The sequence below is a fragment of the Salmo salar genome, unplaced genomic scaffold (genome assembly GCF_905237065.1).
Source record: "Salmo salar unplaced genomic scaffold, Ssal_v3.1, whole genome shotgun sequence".
Classification (NCBI taxonomy): domain Eukaryota; kingdom Metazoa; phylum Chordata; class Actinopteri; order Salmoniformes; family Salmonidae; genus Salmo; species Salmo salar.
In genome coordinates this window covers 42,501-60,000 of record NW_025547647.1, presented here as the reverse complement: position 1 = coordinate 60,000, position 17,500 = coordinate 42,501, and the positions used below count along the sequence as shown (strand labels likewise).

General features: G+C 46.8%; 1 pseudogene; it reads right to left on the bottom strand.

Moving 5' to 3' along the window:
• The window catches only part of LOC123732140 (transcriptional regulator ATRX-like), a 25,984-nt pseudogene that overhangs the window by 1,411 nt on the left and 7,073 nt on the right, over nt 1-17,500 (bottom strand).

The following is a 17,500-nucleotide window of genomic DNA, read 5'->3' as shown; positions in this document are numbered from 1 at the left end:
ATGAATTCCAGACCAAATTCACAAATATAGAATTGTTCAGGAGTAAGGAGAAAATCCTCTCCTTCCCTATACCTTGTCGGATGAAGTGTCCTGGACCTTGATGCGGCGCCGTTTCTTCTTCTGTGCGTAGCTCCTCTCCTCCTTCTTCTTCTTCTTCTTCTTCTTGGAGGAGCGCGTGGTCCTCCTGCGGCTACTGCCTTCCTTCTCAGACTCCGACTCCTCCTCTGACGATGACTCCTTCTCACTGATCTCCTCACTAACTCCCCGACTCACTGCTGCTAGCTGACTCCTTAAAGTCTGAGTCTGCCGAGTCATCACTACCCACTGGAGAGGGGGAGGGAGAGAGAAGAGGGGGAGGGAGAGAGAAGAGGGGGAGAGCAAGAGGGGAGGAGAAGAGAAGACAGGGAGAGGGCACAGGGAGAGGGGAGAATCAAATCAAATTTATTTACATAGCCCTTCTTACATCAGCTGATATCTCAAAGTGCTGTACAGAAACCCAGCCTAAAACCCAAAACAGCAAGCAATGCAGGTGTAGAAGCAGAAGGAGAAAGAATGAGAGAGAGAAGAGAGGGAGAAAGAGGGGGATAGAGAGAGAGGCGGGAGGTAGAGTTGATTGAAAACTGTCATCAGTTTGCTGAGTAGGACTTTCATTCTGTTCCATAGGTGTTATTACAGAGGCCTAGACAGACCGGGCCAGCTAGACAGACCAGGCCAGCCAGCCAGACCGTGCCAAACAGCCAGACAGCCCTCGTACCTTTCCGTCTGGTCCTCTTGGTCTCCTTCTTCCCCTTGCTAGCTGGTTTCTCCTTCTCCTCTCCCGACTCCCCCTTCGTTCAGCGTCAGTTTGTGGCGGAGCAGCCTGTGGCGACGCCCCACACTCTTCTTCATGTCCACGTCAGAGCCCCCTTCATCATCATCATCATCATCATCATCATCGTCGTCAACTGTTGAGGGGAACACAAGCAGTTATTTATGGTTTCAAGATCTAGTCTAGTGACATAAACCATTAGTGGTGGAAAGAGGAACTGCAGAATCACTGTATCAACAAGTATGAAGTGAAAAAGTCAATGTAGCTCACCCTCCTCCTGCTCCTCTCCTCCCTTCCCCTTCTTCTGTTCCTTCTCTTCTCCGTCCTCGTCAGAGCTCTCCTCTGCTCCTGAAGAGTAGTTGGCCTTGATCTGGGCCAGCAGCATCTTCTTGGCAATTCTATTAAGGACGAAGAAATGTAAAATCAATGTTATTTGTCACATGCTCTGAATACAACAGGTGTATACTTTACAGTGAAATGCCGAATACAACAGGTGTAGACCTCACAGTGAAATGCTGAATACAACAGGTGTAGACCTCACAGTGAAACGCCGAATACAACAGGTGTAGAACTTAGTGAAATGCTTACTTACAAGCCCTTAACAAACAATGCAATTCAAGAAATAGAGTTAAGATATTTACTAAATAAACGAAAGTAAAATATATATATATATATATATATATATATATAAATAAATAACGAGGCTATATACAGGGGGTACCGGGTCAATATGCAGGGGTACAGGTTAGTTGATGTAATTTGTACAAGTAGGTAGGGGTAAAGTGTCTACGCACAGAAAATAAACAGCATGTAGAAGCAGTGTAAAGGGGGGGGGCAATGTAAATACAGCCTTTCAAAGCACTTCCTGGCTACTGACGTGAGTGCTACGGGCGGTAGTCATTTAGGCAGGTTACCTTCGCTTTCTTGGGCACAGGGACTATGGTGGTCTGCTTGAAACATGTAGGTATTACAGACTTGGTCAGGAGAAGATGAAAAAGTCACTGAAGACACTTGCCAGTTGGTCCGAGAGTGCTCGTACAGCCTTGTGTATGTTGACCTATTTAAAGGTCTTGCTCACCTCGGCTACGGAGAGCGTGATCACATAGTCGTCCGGAACAGCTGGTGCTCTCGTGCATGCTTCAATATTGCTTGCCTCGAAGCGAGCATAAAAGACATTAAGCCCGTCTGCTAGGCTCAGATCACTGGGCATCTCGTGGCTGGGTTCCCCATTGTAGTTGTAAACCCTGCAACATCCGACGAGCATCAGAGCCAGTGTAGTTGGATTCAATCTTAGTCCTGTATTGAAGCTTTACTTGTTTGATGGTTGGTCTGAGGGCACAGCGGGATTTCTTATAGGCGTCCGGATTAGTGTCTCGCTCCTTGAAAGCGGCAGTCGAGCCTTTAGCTCGGTGCGGATGTTGCCTGTAATCCATGGCTTCTGGTTGGGATATGTACATACGGTCACTGTGGGGACGACGTCGTTATTATTATTATTGATGAAGCCGGTGACTGAGGTGGTATACTCCTCAATCCCATTGGATGAATCCTGGAACATATTCCATTCTGTGCTAGCAAAACAGTCCCGTAGCGTAGCATCCGCGTCATTTGACCATTTACGTATTGAGCGAGTCACTGGTACTTCCTGCTTTAGTTTTTGCTTGTAAGCAGGAATCAGGAGGATAGAATTATGGTCAGATTTGCCAAATGGAGGGCGAGGCAGAGATATGTACACGTCTCTGTGTGGAGTAAAGGTGGTCTAGAGTTTGTTTTGTTTGTTTTCCTCTGGTTGCATGTGACATGTTGGTAAAAATGTTGTAAAACTGATTTCAGTTTGCCTGCATTAAAGTACCCAGCCACCAGGAGCACAGCTTCTGGATGAGCATTTTCTTGTTTGCTTATGGCCTGATACAGCTCGTTGAGAGTGGTCTTAGTGGCAGCATCGGTTTTTGGTGGTAAATAGACGGCTACGAATAATATATATGATCTCTCTTGGTAGATAGAGTACCTCATGATAAGCTGTAGACCACACTACCTCAGGCGAGCAATACCTCAAGACTTCTTTAATATTAGACATCTTGCACCAGCTGTTGACAAATACACACCACCCTCGTCTTGCCGGACTTAGCTATTCTGTCCTGCCGATGCACGGAAAACCCAGCCAACTGTATATTATCCGTCTCGTCGTTGAGCCACGACTCTGTGAAACATAAGATATTACAGTTTTGAATGTCCCGTTGGTAGGATAGTCTTGAACGGAGCTCATCCAGGTTATTATCCAGTGATTACCATCCGTTCTATTGGCCAACGTGTAGAGGCGGATTACCCACTCGCAGACTAATTCTCACAAGGCACCCAGATCTCCACCCCTGTACCTCCATCTTTTCTTAACACGAATTACAAGGATTTGGACCTGTTCTCGGAGAAGCAGTATATCCTTCACGTCGGACTCATTAAAAAGTCTTTGTCCAGTTCGAGGTGAGTAATTGCTGTTCTGATGTCCAGAAGCTCTTTTCGATCATAAGAGAAAGTAGCAGCAACATTATGTACAATGTGAAAAACACAAAATAACACAAAACGGCAGCCATCTCGTAAGTAAAGGAAATAAGAAAAGTAAAGGAAATAAGAAAAAGGATTGAAGGATGTTCGTCAGCAGGTTGAGAAGCATGCAGTTCAGGACATATTTGGTTTGTCTTGAATGAAAATACTTTTTAATACCTGTTCTCTGGATCATCATCATCATCATCCTCAGCCATCTGAGAAGCGTCATGGTTACCTTCATCTCCTTCAGACACACAGAGAGGGAGGGGTCAGGGGTTAGAGACAGCGTTTTCCCATAAGAGACGAAAGTCAGTTAATCAGCTACATTTTCCACTTCAGATAAACTACAATACTTTCAATTTAAAAGTCTTTGTTCGCCAGTCTGTCAGACCGTCTCCTGCTATAATGAATAATATGCATCTGCTAGCCATCTATTGATAGGATAGTCCTGTCCGTCACAAAGCGAGCGATGACAAGGTAACGCATTCTGCCATCTGTCCCACCCCCCCGGTACAATTTCTGCATACTGTGGTTGCAGTTTCATTTCCTTACAGAGCACGCTGGTGAATTAGAATGTAACGTAAACGGTAACAACGAGTGAAAATCCACTTAGCCTAATTGTTTTCTGGCACATTTATTTTCTTTGGCCTATTTCACATAGCAAGCCACGCGGAGTCACGGCGCACGGCAGGCTATTTACTGTGCTTTGACAACTGAACAGCAAGTGACTATTTTCTAAAAGGTGTAGAACTGAATAAAGTTGATCTCCTATACGCCTTTGCCGTTTATAAATCATGCAACGTGGTTATATGTCCATGGTATTGCAACGGGACAAGGATTTCCTAGGTGTCCTTTCCTAGGATGTCAGGGCTGGCCAGACGGTGATGCTAAACAGCCTCTTGCCGGGCGCGCCATAAACAGCCTCTTGCCGGGCGCGCCATAAACAGCCTCTTGCCGGGCGCGCCATAAACAGCCTCTTGCCGGGCGCGCCATAAACAGCCTCTTGCCGGGCGCGCCATAAACAGCCTCTCTTGCCGGGCACGCCATTGAATTGAAGGCCAACTACACCCAAACATTTTAATTGATCAGGTTTTTCCCAGATATCAAAGCGGTCTCCTGATGAGGTTTAAGCATTGTTGTGGACTTAAAACATCCAATTAGTTGTTTTTCTATTTTTAAAAGTGTGATTTCGATATTAAAAAAAAACAGAAACCTGAAAAAACTAAGAGAAAACGGAATTTGGGAAATAAAATGGAATCAGACAATAAAAACACATTTTATAGGGTCCTAACTAATGATCAGTTCACATTAATTAAGGATATGTAAAATCAGAACGATAATACTGAAAACTGATGTAATCTTGTAATTTGTGTAAAACTTTGTACACCTAAACTCAAGAGAAGACAGGTTCAAATGTTCTCCTATTTAGAAAATAATCCTGATCATATAGGCCCAGACCATATTCAAAACAACAATAAACTGAATTCATACAACATCATTTAAATTGTAGTCTTTCTTTACCAGAGCTCTCTATCTCTGTTCCTGGAGAGCTACAGGCTTGTAGGTTTTCACTCAAAGCCTAATCTAGCGCACCTGACTAATAATTAGCTGGTTGATAAACTAAATCATGTTAGTTACAACTGAGGTTGGAGTTAAAACCTACAGGAGGGTATCTCTCCAGGAACAGGGTTGGAGTTAAAACCTCCAGGAGGGTATCTCTCCAGGAACAGGGTTGGAGTTAAAACCTCCAGGAGGGTATCTCTCCAGGAACAAGGTTGGAGAGCCCTGTTGTACACAAAACCACAACAAATTTTTCCAATCTGGGAAGTGAACTCGATAAAGTGTAAAATAATTTCACTGACTAATTCGGATGGAATCTTTAGAATGTACCAGAGGCCACCAAAATAGAGTTCCTTTGGCCAAAAATGCCAAACCCTGGGGGTCAAGCCTCAGACCCCGGGGGCACCTGGCTGGCTACTTTTTTCCATTTGGATGGCTACTCTATGTACTTGTGGAAAACACTGCCGAGGTCAGGTGTTAATTCAGTGGAGTTTAGGTCAAGTTGTATTGACAACACAGTGTACCGTCTGCCTTGTAGAAACGAAGAGCCCAATATACAGATTTCAGAAACAACAGCTCTACTCACCTGAAGACTGGTGGAAGGTTCCCCTCCCTGCTACCACCGTCTCCTCCACGATGGGTTTAATCTTCTGCTGGTCTCCACTCTCCTCTCCAGACCCTCCTCCCTCCTCCTCCTCCTCCACGTCATCAGACGATGAATCTTGCTGCTTGGCTCCTCTACTTCTGGCTTTGCGTTTCAGTTCGTACGACCGCCTCCGATCTCCGCCCTTGTTCTCCTTCTCCTCTCTTTCTTTCTTCACGCGGCTGCTCCTCCGTTTCCCCGTGCCCAGTTTGCTGAGTCCCTTCATCTCCTTCTCCAGGTCAGAGTCAGAGTTAGAGGAGCCGCCCGAGCCCTTCTTCTTGGATGTCTTTTTGGCAGAAGCCGTGGAGGACTTCTTTTTCTTCTTCGCGTCTTCGTCCGAGTCGGACTCTGAGTTGTCTGAATCGTCAGCTTTCAGTTTGCGTTTGGCCGCCAGCTTTTTCTCAGTCTTCACCTTGTCATTCTCCTCCCCCTCACCGTCTTTCTTGCCAAGTTTGAACAGGCACCTTTTGAAGCTACTGTTGCCCTGGTTACCATCGGCGTCCTGCTGCGCATCCTCGTCAGAGCTGTGTTCCGCCGCTGCAGTCTGGAGCAGGATGTCCGGAACCTCGTCAGAGTCTGAGTCCACTTCCTGTTTAGAAGGGTCAGCGGTCACCTTGGAGGAGGCATTGCTCTGCTCCTCCTCCTCCTTCTCCGAGCTGCCTTTGGTTCTACTCTTCAGCTTGCTGGGACTCTTCCCCTTGCCCTCTGAGTCGCTGTTCTCCTGAGAGGATTCGGCCATCTTGTTCTTCCCGTCAGATGACTTCCTGAGGGGTGTGGTCTTTGTGCGGCTAGAGCGGCGGCTGTCATCCTCAGAGCCCCCACCTTCCTCCACCTCCTTACCCTCCTCCTCCTCCTCACTCTTCTCCTTCCCTCCATCCTTACTCCTCTCCTTCCCTCCATCCTTACTCCTCTCCTTCCCTCCATCCTTACTCCTCTCCTTCCCTCCATCCTTACTCCTCTCCTTCCTCCATCCTTACTCCTCTCCCTCCCTCCATCCTTACCCCTCTCCCTCCCTCCATCCTTACTCCTCTCCCTCCCTCCATCCTTACTCCTCTCCCTCCCTCCATCCTTACTCCTCTCCCTCTCTCCATCCTTACTCCTCTCCTTCTCCCTCTCCTTCCCCCCCATCCTTACCCCTCTCCTTCCCTCCACATTTACTCCTCTCCTTCTCTCCCATCCTTACTCCTCTCCTTCTCCTTCCCCCCATCCTTACCCCTCTCCTTCCCTCCACATTTACTCCTCTCCTTCTCTCCGTCCTTACTCCTCTCCTTCTCTCTCCGTCCTTCCTCTTCTTCTTCCACTCTTATTACTCCTCTCCTTCCCTCCGTCCTTACTCCTCTCCTTCCCTCCGTCCTTACTCCTCTCCTTCCCTCCGTCCTTACTCCTCTCCTTCCCCCGTCCTTACTCCTCTCCTTCCCCCGTCCTTACTCATCTCCTTCCCCCGTCCTTACTCATCTCCTTCCCCCGTCCTTACTCATCTCCTTCCCCCTCCTTACTCATCTCCTTCCCCCATCCTTACTCATCTCCTTCCCCCCATCCTTACTCATCTCCTTCCCCCCATCCCTACTCTTAGACCTGGAGGTGCGTGTGGTAACCACGGGAACGGGCGTCAGCTTCACGATCAGGTTCTTCACCTTGGGCATGGCCTTCTCCTTATGGGTTTCAAGTGACTTCCTGTTTGAGCCGGCGGCGGGGCTCTCGGATTGGCTAGCAGCTGTGGGTTCCATGGCGTCGTTGCCGGGCGTTAACCCTGTGGAGTCCGCCAGACTCTCTACCATCTGGAAGAGCTCATCAGGGACAGACGGCCCGACGGACACAATGTCTTTATCCCGGTCACCCTCCTCCTCCTCCTCCTCCTCTCCATCCTCCTCTTCTTCCTCCTCCTCCTCCTCCACTACTTTCACTGCTGTCTGGTCTTTGGCCTGGCTGTCTGTCTCTGTGTCCGAGTGGTCCTGAGGCGCGGGGACGGGGCTACACTCCATCTCTGTGTCCTCTGACAAGCCCCCATCCTCCTTTAGCTCCTCCCCATCCTCAGTGTCGGCCATTTTATACTCTTCTGCCTCCTGTCCATCCTCAACCATGTTGTCAATCTGATAGTGGCCGTCGGTGTTGGAGACAGCATCCCCGTTCTGCATCCCTTGGTCCTGGGAAGTGAACTGTGACTCCAAGTCCTCCTCTAGGGCAGCATGAGCCTTCTTTAAATCAGCCAGAACAGACCTAGAGAGAGAGCGAGAGAGATGGATGAATGGATAGATTAGGCAAAATAACAGAATTAGGCTGCCTCATTTACTTTGTAGCAGTCATAATATTAACATGTTAGGATACCTGAAGGCCTTGAGGTGTCTGGTCCCGCTTCCACCTCCTCCTGCTCCCTGTTCCGCCTCAGCCTGCTTGATGAAATGGATGAAGGTGTTGTTGAGCCCTGTAGTCGTCTCAATCAGCTTCTTGGTCCTCTTCACCAGCTCCTTGGGGACCTTCAGGGTCTTATAGGAGAAGGTGAGGGTCCCTGACCCGTCTGAATGCTCCTTACCGTTCACCACAGCTTTACCATGGTGGTGGTGACCTTTACCCTTACTGTGCCTTTTCACCTCCTTCCTCTCTTTCTCCTCCCTCTCTTTCTTGCGTCCCGTGCTCCAGAAGCTCTCCAGCTTGGTCATGATGTTGGAGCAGTTGGAGGCGATGTCTGAGAGGGGCTGAGGACTGCAGATATAGCAGGACCATTTACTGTGCTCGTCGGTGATCATGGACAGCTCCTTGCGCCCCAGGTTACGCAGGATGCACTTCTTACAGAAGGCGTTGTGGCAGTAGTCACAGCAGATCAGGTTGCCACCTTCAGCACACCACCTTGGGGCATAGTTAAGACAGCAGGGAAAGTGAACTTCAAAACCTGACATATCTTAAATTGGGATTTGCAGCTGTTGTTGGGAAGTAATGAATCCTTCTAAAAATGACAAAAGTAGTGCACTATATAGGGAATAGGGTGGCAGTTGGGACGGAGCCCTTGGTGTGGACTAAAATAGGTGCCAGTACTCGTAATCGAGAGCCAATATTGTACAAGAGGTGGCGATACTCAAGCAGTAGAACAGGGACCTTATGGCAGCTACAACAATGGAGACCTACCTGCACTGTTCATCCATGCCATCCTCGTCTTTATTGATATCGTCGCTGGTGTAATACTTATAGCACGACTAGAGGAAGAGAAAACAACAAGGGAGGAACATAGTGATGCACAGATATTACATTTTTGGCTGATACCGATATTTTCCTTGCAAAAAAAAAAACAATACCGAAAATTGATATTACATTTTTTTGCCTTTTAAGCATTACAGTTAAATAGTTTGGACGCAGCGGTCTAAGGCACTGCATCTCAGTGCAAGAGGCATCACTACAGTCCCTGGTTCGAATCTAGGTTGTATCACATCCGGCCGTGATTGGGTGTCCCATAGGGCGGCGCACAATTGGCCCAGCGTCATCCAGTTTAGGCATTTACGTCCCCATTACCAGCAAAAAAATAATCAAAACCTATTTCTTTCACTTGCAGTGCTGTTTTGTTGTTCATTTGTTCAGTTGTTTCATTCTCGACCAGGATTTCTTTGGAACGCTGTTTGGGTCTTTGCGTGTCAAAAAATATACACAATTTAACACTATTTGATGTGTCAAATAAGCTTGTTGACCAATCAGGACCAGAATATGACTCCACGTCACATAATTATTTAACGCGTTCATTAAAAAAAATGTACGTAGTTACTACCTTACTTTGCTACCTGACAACTTTACGGTTTTCACTTTTAATTACCGTTTATATTTTTCGTTTTCCCCCCTCACTCAACTTTTTTCCATTCAACTTTTTTCACCCCGGACGCTTTATCTGGATGTGTTTCGTCAAGACCTCCACCAGCCGAAGCTAAGAAGTAACATTAACATGATGCCTTCTAATTGCAGTCGCTGTACTCATAATATACAGGAGAACGATCGCCTTACGGCGAGGATAGCTGTGCTGCAAGCCCAGCTTCAGACGCAATCATTAGGCAAGAGTAATTTCAGTGTAGGAAAGGATGAAACAGCGTCTATGCCACCATTAAGTACAGATAGTAACGTTAGCATAAATCCCCTCGCACGGTCCCCGCAGCAGGACAACTTTGGCTTCTGGAGGGAAATGCTGTAGGAATGCTCAACCGGTGTCGCTCATTCAGCCAACAGAAACTTTCAACCAGTTCTCCCCATTAAGCAACGGGTCGGAGTCAGAGGCCGAGCCTTCTCTGGTCTCTACTCCTCCCGTTACCGGGTCTGAGCCGCTGAAGCCTCCCACCATTAGCTCTGACAAATTGAAAACCCTAGTCATTGGCGACTCCATTAACCGCAGTATTAGACTTAAAACGAATCATCCAGCGATCATACACTGTTTACCAGGGGGCAGGGCTGCCGACGTAAAGGCTAATCTGAAGATGGTGCTGGCTAAAGCTAAAACCGGCGAGTGTAGAGAGTATAGGGATATTGTTATCTACGTCAGCACCAACGATGTTAGGATGAAACAGTCAGAGGTCACCAAGCACAACATAGCTTCAGCGTGTAAATCAGCTAGAAAGATGTGTCGGCATCGATTAATTGTCTCGTGCCCCCTCCCAGTTAGGGGGAGTGATGAGCTCTACAGCAGAGTCTCACAACTCAATCGCTGGTTGAAAACTGTTTTCTGCCCCTCCCAAAAGATAGAATTTGTAGATAATTGGCCCTCTTTCTGGGACTCACCCACAAACAGCACCAAGCCTGGCCTGTTGAGGAGTGACGGACTCCATCCTAGCTGGAGGGGTGCTCTCATTTTATCTACGAATCTAGACAGGGCTCTAACTCCCCTAGCTCCACAATGAGATAGGGTGCAGGCCAGGCAGCAGGCTGTTAGCCAGCCTGCCAGTTTAGTAGAGTCTGCCACTAGCAGTCAGTGTAGTCAGCTCAGCTATCCCCATTGAGACCGTGTCTGTGCCTCGATCTAGGTTGGGCAAAACTAAACATGGCGGTGTTCGCCTTAGCAATCTCACTAGAATAAAGACCTCCGTTCCTGTCATTATTGAAAGAGATTGTGATCTCTCACACCTCAAAACAGGGCTACTTAATGTTAGATCCCTCACTTCCAAGGCAGTCAGTCAATGAACTAATCACTGATCATAATCTTGATGTGATTGGCCTGACTGAAACATGGCTAAAGCCTGATGAATTTACTGTGTTAAATGAGGCCTCACCTCCTGGTTACACTAGTGACCATATCCCCCGCGCATCCCGCAAAGGCGGAGGTGTTGCTAACATTTACGATAGCAAATTTCAATTTACAAAAAAAACACGCAGTTTTCATCTTTTGAGCTTCTAGTCATGAAGTCTATGCAGCCTACTCAATCACTTTTCATAGCTACTGTTTACAGACCTCCTGGGCCATATACAGCGTTCCTCACTGAGTTCCCTGAATTCCTATCGGACCTTGAAGTCATAGCAGATAATATTCACATTTTTGGTGACTTTATATTCACATGGAAAAGTCCACAGACCCACTCCAAAAGGCTTTCAGAGCCATCATCGACTCAGTGGGTTTTGTCCAACATGTGCCTGGACACCCTGGACCTAGTTTTGTCCCATGGAATAAATGTTGTGGATCTTAATGTTTTTCCTCATAATCCTGGACTATCAGTCCACCATTTTATTACGTTTGCAATCGCAACAAATAATCTGCTCAGAACCCAGCCAAGGATCATCAAAAGCAGTGCTATAAATTCTCAGACAACCCAAAGATTCCTAGATGCCCTTCCAGACTCCCTCCGCCTACCCAAGGATGTCAGAGGACAAAAATCAGTTAACCAACTAACTGAGGAATTCAATTTAACCTTGCGCAATACACTAGATGCAGTCGCACCCATGATCATTAGAAAACAAATTACGGACTCCTCTTTAAATCTGCGTATTCCTCCAGATGCCGATGTTCGCATTTTCAGCTAATAACGGCCAATTCCGATATGTTCCCCGATGTATCGTGCATCCCTAGACAATATAATACTGAGATCTGTCTTAACCTACCAAATATCACATTTCTGTTCAAAAGACAAACATCAGCTCCAAAACATACAACTACTACAGGTCTACCTCTATGGACAGTGTTGCAGGTGGATCTAAACTACTACAGGTCGACCTCTATGGACAGTGTTGCAGGACAGGTCCCTGCTCATCTGCGTGAACGAGTCTTAGGTATGCTGCAAGGAGGCATGAGGACTGCAGATGTGGCCAGGGCAATGAATTGCAATGTCCGTACTGTGAGACGCCTAAGACAGTGCTACAGGGAGACAGGACAGACAGCTGATCGTCCTCGCAGTGGCAGACCACGTGTAACAACACCTGCACAGGATCGGTACACCCGAACATCACACCTGCGGGACAGGTACAGGATGGCAACAACAACTGCCCGAGGTACACCTGGAACGCACAATCCCTCCATCAGTGCTCAGACTGTCCGCAATAGGCTGAGAGAGGCTGGACTGAGGGCTTGTAGGCCTGTTGTAAGGCAGGTTCTCACCAGACATCACCGGCAACATCGCCTATGGGCACAAACCCACCGTTGCTGGACCAGACAGGACTGGCAGAAAGTGCTCTTCACTGACGAGTTGCGGTTTTGTCTCACCAGGGGTGATGGTCGGATTCGCACTTATCGTTGAAGGAATGAGCGTTACACCGAGGCCTGTACTCTGGAGCTGGATCGATTTGGAGGTGGAGGGTCCGTCATGGTCTGGGGCGGTGTGTCACAGCATCATCGGACTGAGCTTGTTGTCATTGCAGGCAATCTCAACGCTGTGCATTACAGGGAAGACATCCTCCTCCCTCATGTGGTACCCTTCCTACAGGCTCATCCTGACATGACCCTCCAGCATGACAATGCCACCAGCCATACTGTACGTGATTTCCTGCAAGACAGGAATGTCAGTGTTCTGCCATGGCCAGCGAAGAGCCCGGATTTCAATCCCATCGAGCACGTCTGGGACCTGTTGGATCGCAGGGTGAGGGCTAAGGCCATTCCTCCCAGAAATGTCCGGAAACTTGCAAGTGCCTTGGTGGAAGAGTGGGGTAACATCTCACAGCAAGAACTGGCAAATCTGGTGCAGTTCATGAGGAGGAGATGCACTGCAGTACTTAATGCAGCTGGTGGCCACACCAGATACTGACTGTTACTTTTGATTTTGACCCACCCTTTGTTCAGGGACACATTATTCAATTTCTGTCAGTCACATATCTATGGAACTTGTTCAGTTTATATTTCAGTTGTAGAATCTTGTTATGTTCATACAAATATTTACACGTTAAGTTTGCTGAAAATAAACGCAGTTGACAGTGAGAGGAAGTTTCTTTTTTGCTGAGATAGATATATACAGAAATATCACATTTACCTAAGAATTCAGTCCCTTTTAATTATCACCTTTATATTCAGATGCTTTACTCAGTACTTTGTTGAAGCACCTTCAGAAGCAAGTGCCGCCTCGAGTCTTCTTAGGTATGACGTTACAAGCTTGGCACACCTGTATTTGGGGAGTTTATCCCATTCTTCTCTGCAGATCCTCTCAAGCTCTGTCAGGTTGGATGGGGAGCGTCGCTGCACAGCTATTTTCAGGTCTCTCCAGAGATGTTCAATCGGGTTCATGGCTGGACCACTCAAGGACATTCAGAGATTTGTCCCGAAGCCACTCCTGCGTTTTCTTGGTTGTGTGCTTAGGGTCGTTGTCCTGTTGGAAGGTGAAACTTATCCCCAGTCTGAGCGCTCTGGAGCAGGTTTTCATCAAGGATCTCTCTGTACTTTGCTCCGTTCATCTTTCCTCGATCCTGACTAGTCTCCCAGTCCCTGCCACTGAAAAACATTCCCACAGAGGCCTTGAGGACCTTCAATGCTGCAGACTTTATGAGGGGCAGCGGGAGGGTTGGCGTGAGGGGCAGTGGAAGGGGCTTGGCGTGAGTGGCAGGGGAGGGGCTTGGCGTGAGGGGCAGGGGAGGGGCTTGGTGTGAGTGGCAGGGGAGGGGCTTGGTGTGAGTGTGTAAACAGAGGAAGAAACTAAGTGAGAGGTTTCACTCTCGCCCAAATCTGTCTAAAATCATCCTAATGTGTTTCTATGGGCTTATTTTGGTCCTAAGCTTGTCGCCTTTGGGATGACTCCCATTGTTAGGAGGACATGAGCATCTCCTCATTATATTCAGATCTCTGGTGTAGGTGCACACAGCACAGAAAAAGCAAAGGAGAGGAGAGCAAAAAGACATGAGAACATAGACACAAACGCTCAGAAAAATGAAAAAATTCAATGAAAAAAACAGTGATCCTGCGATATTGGCATTTGGAATATCTCGCAAAAACATAAATTAATCATATATATTGGCCCAACCCTAAAGGAGCATGGGGGTGCTCAGACAGAGAGAAAGACAGAAAATCATCCCACAATCACAGACTAAAAGAGAGGAAAGGATATGTGAGAGAGACGGAGAGAGAATTTGATAGAGACAGACAAATAGATAGATGGAAAGATGTCTAGCATGATAGGAGAGAGACTTATAAACATATGAAAGATAGACAGAGAAGGTGTTGCAGGTGTATCTACCTTGCAGAGGAGCACATGGAGCATGGGGTGCTCAAACACTGAGTGGCGCTGGAAGTGGTTGACCTGCTGTCCACAGGCGGTGCAGTCTATTCTCTCCTGCAAAGTGGTATCTGGATAAACACAGAGGAAGACCGAGAGACAAACATGTTTCGTTTACATCCAATATCAATCCCAAACTGATTGATTTCATTAAACTAGCAACAGTTCTGGATATTAGGCTGTAGGAAAACCCATTCCTGGTCAAAACCTTTTAAACACCCGATAAGAGCATTCAAACAGCTGGCAGGTGTTTATCTGACTATCCACTGGTTAGTAGTAGTGTGATATACACAGCGAGGAGACCAACCTGTGTTTTTGACTGAGGGGTCCCCCCCTGGAGGGGTCCCCCCTGGGCTTGTGTCTGTGTGGTGTGTGTGGGCCATATCTGAGTACCTGTAATTGCGTTCCAAATAGTAGGTATTTTGGGTATGCTAAACAAGTTTTATAGTATGTGAAATGTATAAATTGAGTATGCTTTAAAAATTCCATTCAAGTAGGTAAGCCAGATTTTAGACATGGCCTGTGTGTGAGAGACGAACCTGTCTTTTTCCTTGAGAGGTCCACTCGGAGCTTCATGGCTCCTCTGCTCTCCTTGTTGTCAGTCCCAGTGGGAGGCCGTACCACCAACATGCCTGAAGTAGAGGACAGGCACTTAATGTGCATCCCAAATGGTACCCTATTCCCTATATAGTGCACTACTTTTGGGGCCCATAACCAGGGCCCATAACTCTCAACAAGTGCTCTTTTACCCCTACATAAACCTTGAACATCAACTCAGAATAGACCAGCAAAAATATTATCCACAAGGTGTGGAAATGCCCCTTCTGGCTCCACAATGATATGAAGAGGCATTAAAACATGTGCTGGCCCCAGGTCTAGTGGTAGACCTTACCATCTGAGGGGTTGTCAGAGGCGCCATCTTCCTGTCCACTCTCGTCCGAGGTGTCAGACTCATTCCCTCCGGTGTGCTTGGCTGCGACAGCAGGCTTCCTCTTGGTGTGAGAAGAGGAGGGTCTCTCAGTCTCTGCTGAGCTCCCAGGCTGAGGAGTAAACAACTGTCACCATGAGTCTAATGAAAAACCTCATAATAGACCCTGAGTGATCGTATTGTCCTGTTATCTGCCACAGAAGCTACAGTCAGGCTGTGGACCAAATGGCACTATCTAGTGCACTACTTTTAACCAGCTCTGGGAAGACATTAATGTTAGTGCTCAGGTGGATACATTTGAAAATGTGAGCAGGTAAATAGACAATCTGATGTTGACCTACCTCCTCCTCCATCATCTGGTCTGTAATCGGAAGTTGACCTACTTCCTCCTCCATCACTTGGTCTGTAGATTCAGCTGAGGCCTTACTCATTTTACCTGCAAAAAAGAAGAATTCACACTATTAGGTCTGTAATTATACAGTTAAAAAGGAAGGGGGTTGTGAAGAGCGGACTAAATTACCGTCAGGTTACAGGCTCTTTCATTTTTGTAAGTAAAAGTTAACTTAGAAGCAAAACAGCCTGATCTTTATCAAGATCTAGGGTTTTGTCCCAAATGGCACCCTATTCCCTATAGGCCCTGGTCAAATGTAGTGCACTATTCAGGGAATAGGGTGCGAATTCAGATGGAACACTAGATATAACATTGGCTGTTAGTTTCTAAGTTCACTAACAGCAAGGCTAGAATTTAAATTACAACTTTTGTAACTGTATTCAGTACTGTACTCAACAAGTAGACCTGTAACGTCACTCACCAATGGCGCAGCCCCAGCAGCACCAATGGCGCAGCCCCAGCAGCACCAATGGCGCAGCCCCAATGGCGCAGCCCCAGCAGCACTGCCCAGCAGCACCAATGGCGCAGCACCAATGGGAGTTTGAGTGGAACTTTGGCTCTATTAAATTTGGACACGGGATCTAAATAAACCAGATTAGCTAGGCCTACTGTTTCAGCAAAAATCAGGCTTCAGACATTTTTTTAATAATGTGAACATACGAAATTAGCAACCAAGGGCAGTAACTAGGTAGTTCAAATCAAAATGTTATTTGTCACATGCTTTCGTGAACAACAGGTGTAGACTGACAGTGAAATGCTTCATAAACAACAGGTGTAGACTAACGGTGAAATGCTGACTGACGGCCCTTCCCAACAATGAAGAGAAAGAAAATTGAGAAATAATAGAAAAGGAAAAAAACATAATAAATACACAATGAGTAACCTGACTATATACACAGACTACCAGTACTGAGTCAATGAGTAACCTGACTATATACACAGAGTACCAGTACTGAGTCAATGAGTAACCTGACTATATACACAGAGTACCAGTACTGAGTCAATCAGTAACCTGGCTATATACACAGAGTACCAGTACTGAGTCAATGTGCAGGGTACGAGGTAATAACATGGCTGTACAGTATACACAGGGTACCAGTACTGAGTCAATGTGCAGGGTACAAGGTAATAACATGGCTGTACAGGGTACCAGTACTGAGTCAATGAGTAACCTGACTATATACACAGAGTACCAGTACTGAGTCAATGTGCAGGAGTACGAGGTAATAACATGGCTATATTCAAGGCGGCAGGTACCCTAGTGGTTCGAGCATTGGGCCAATAACCAAAAGCGTACAAGGTAAAAATCTGTCGTTTTGCCCCTGAACAAGGCAGTTGTTCCCACTGAACCCACTGTTGCCCGGTAAATCAAATCAAATTTATTTATATAGCCCTTCGTACATCAGCTGATATCTCAAAGTGCTGTACAGAAACCCAGCCTAAAACCCCAAACAGCAAGCAATGCATGTGAAAGAAGCACGGTGGCTAGGAAAAACTCCCTAGGAAAACTCCCTAGAAAGGCCAAAAACCTAGGAAGAAACCTAGAGAGGAACCAGGCTATCAGGGGTGGCCAGTCCTCTTCTGGCTGTGCAGGATGGATATTATAACAGAACATGGTCAAGATGTTCTTATACACGTTAAATATACACGGGGTACCAGTACAGAGTCGACGTGCAGGGCTACGAGGTAATAACATGGCTATATACACAGGGTACCAGTTCCGAGTCCATGTGCAGGGGTATCAGGTGATAGATAGATATAGATACACACTACTCAAAAAAATAAAGGGACCACTTAAACAACACAATGTAACTCCAAGTCAATCACACTTCTGTGAAATCAAACTGTCCACTTAGGAAGCAACACTGATTGATCATACATTTCACATGCTGTTGTGCAAATGGAATAGACAACAGGTGGAAATTATAGGCAATAAGCAAGACACCCCCAATAAAGGAGTGGTTCAGCAGGTGGTGACCACAGA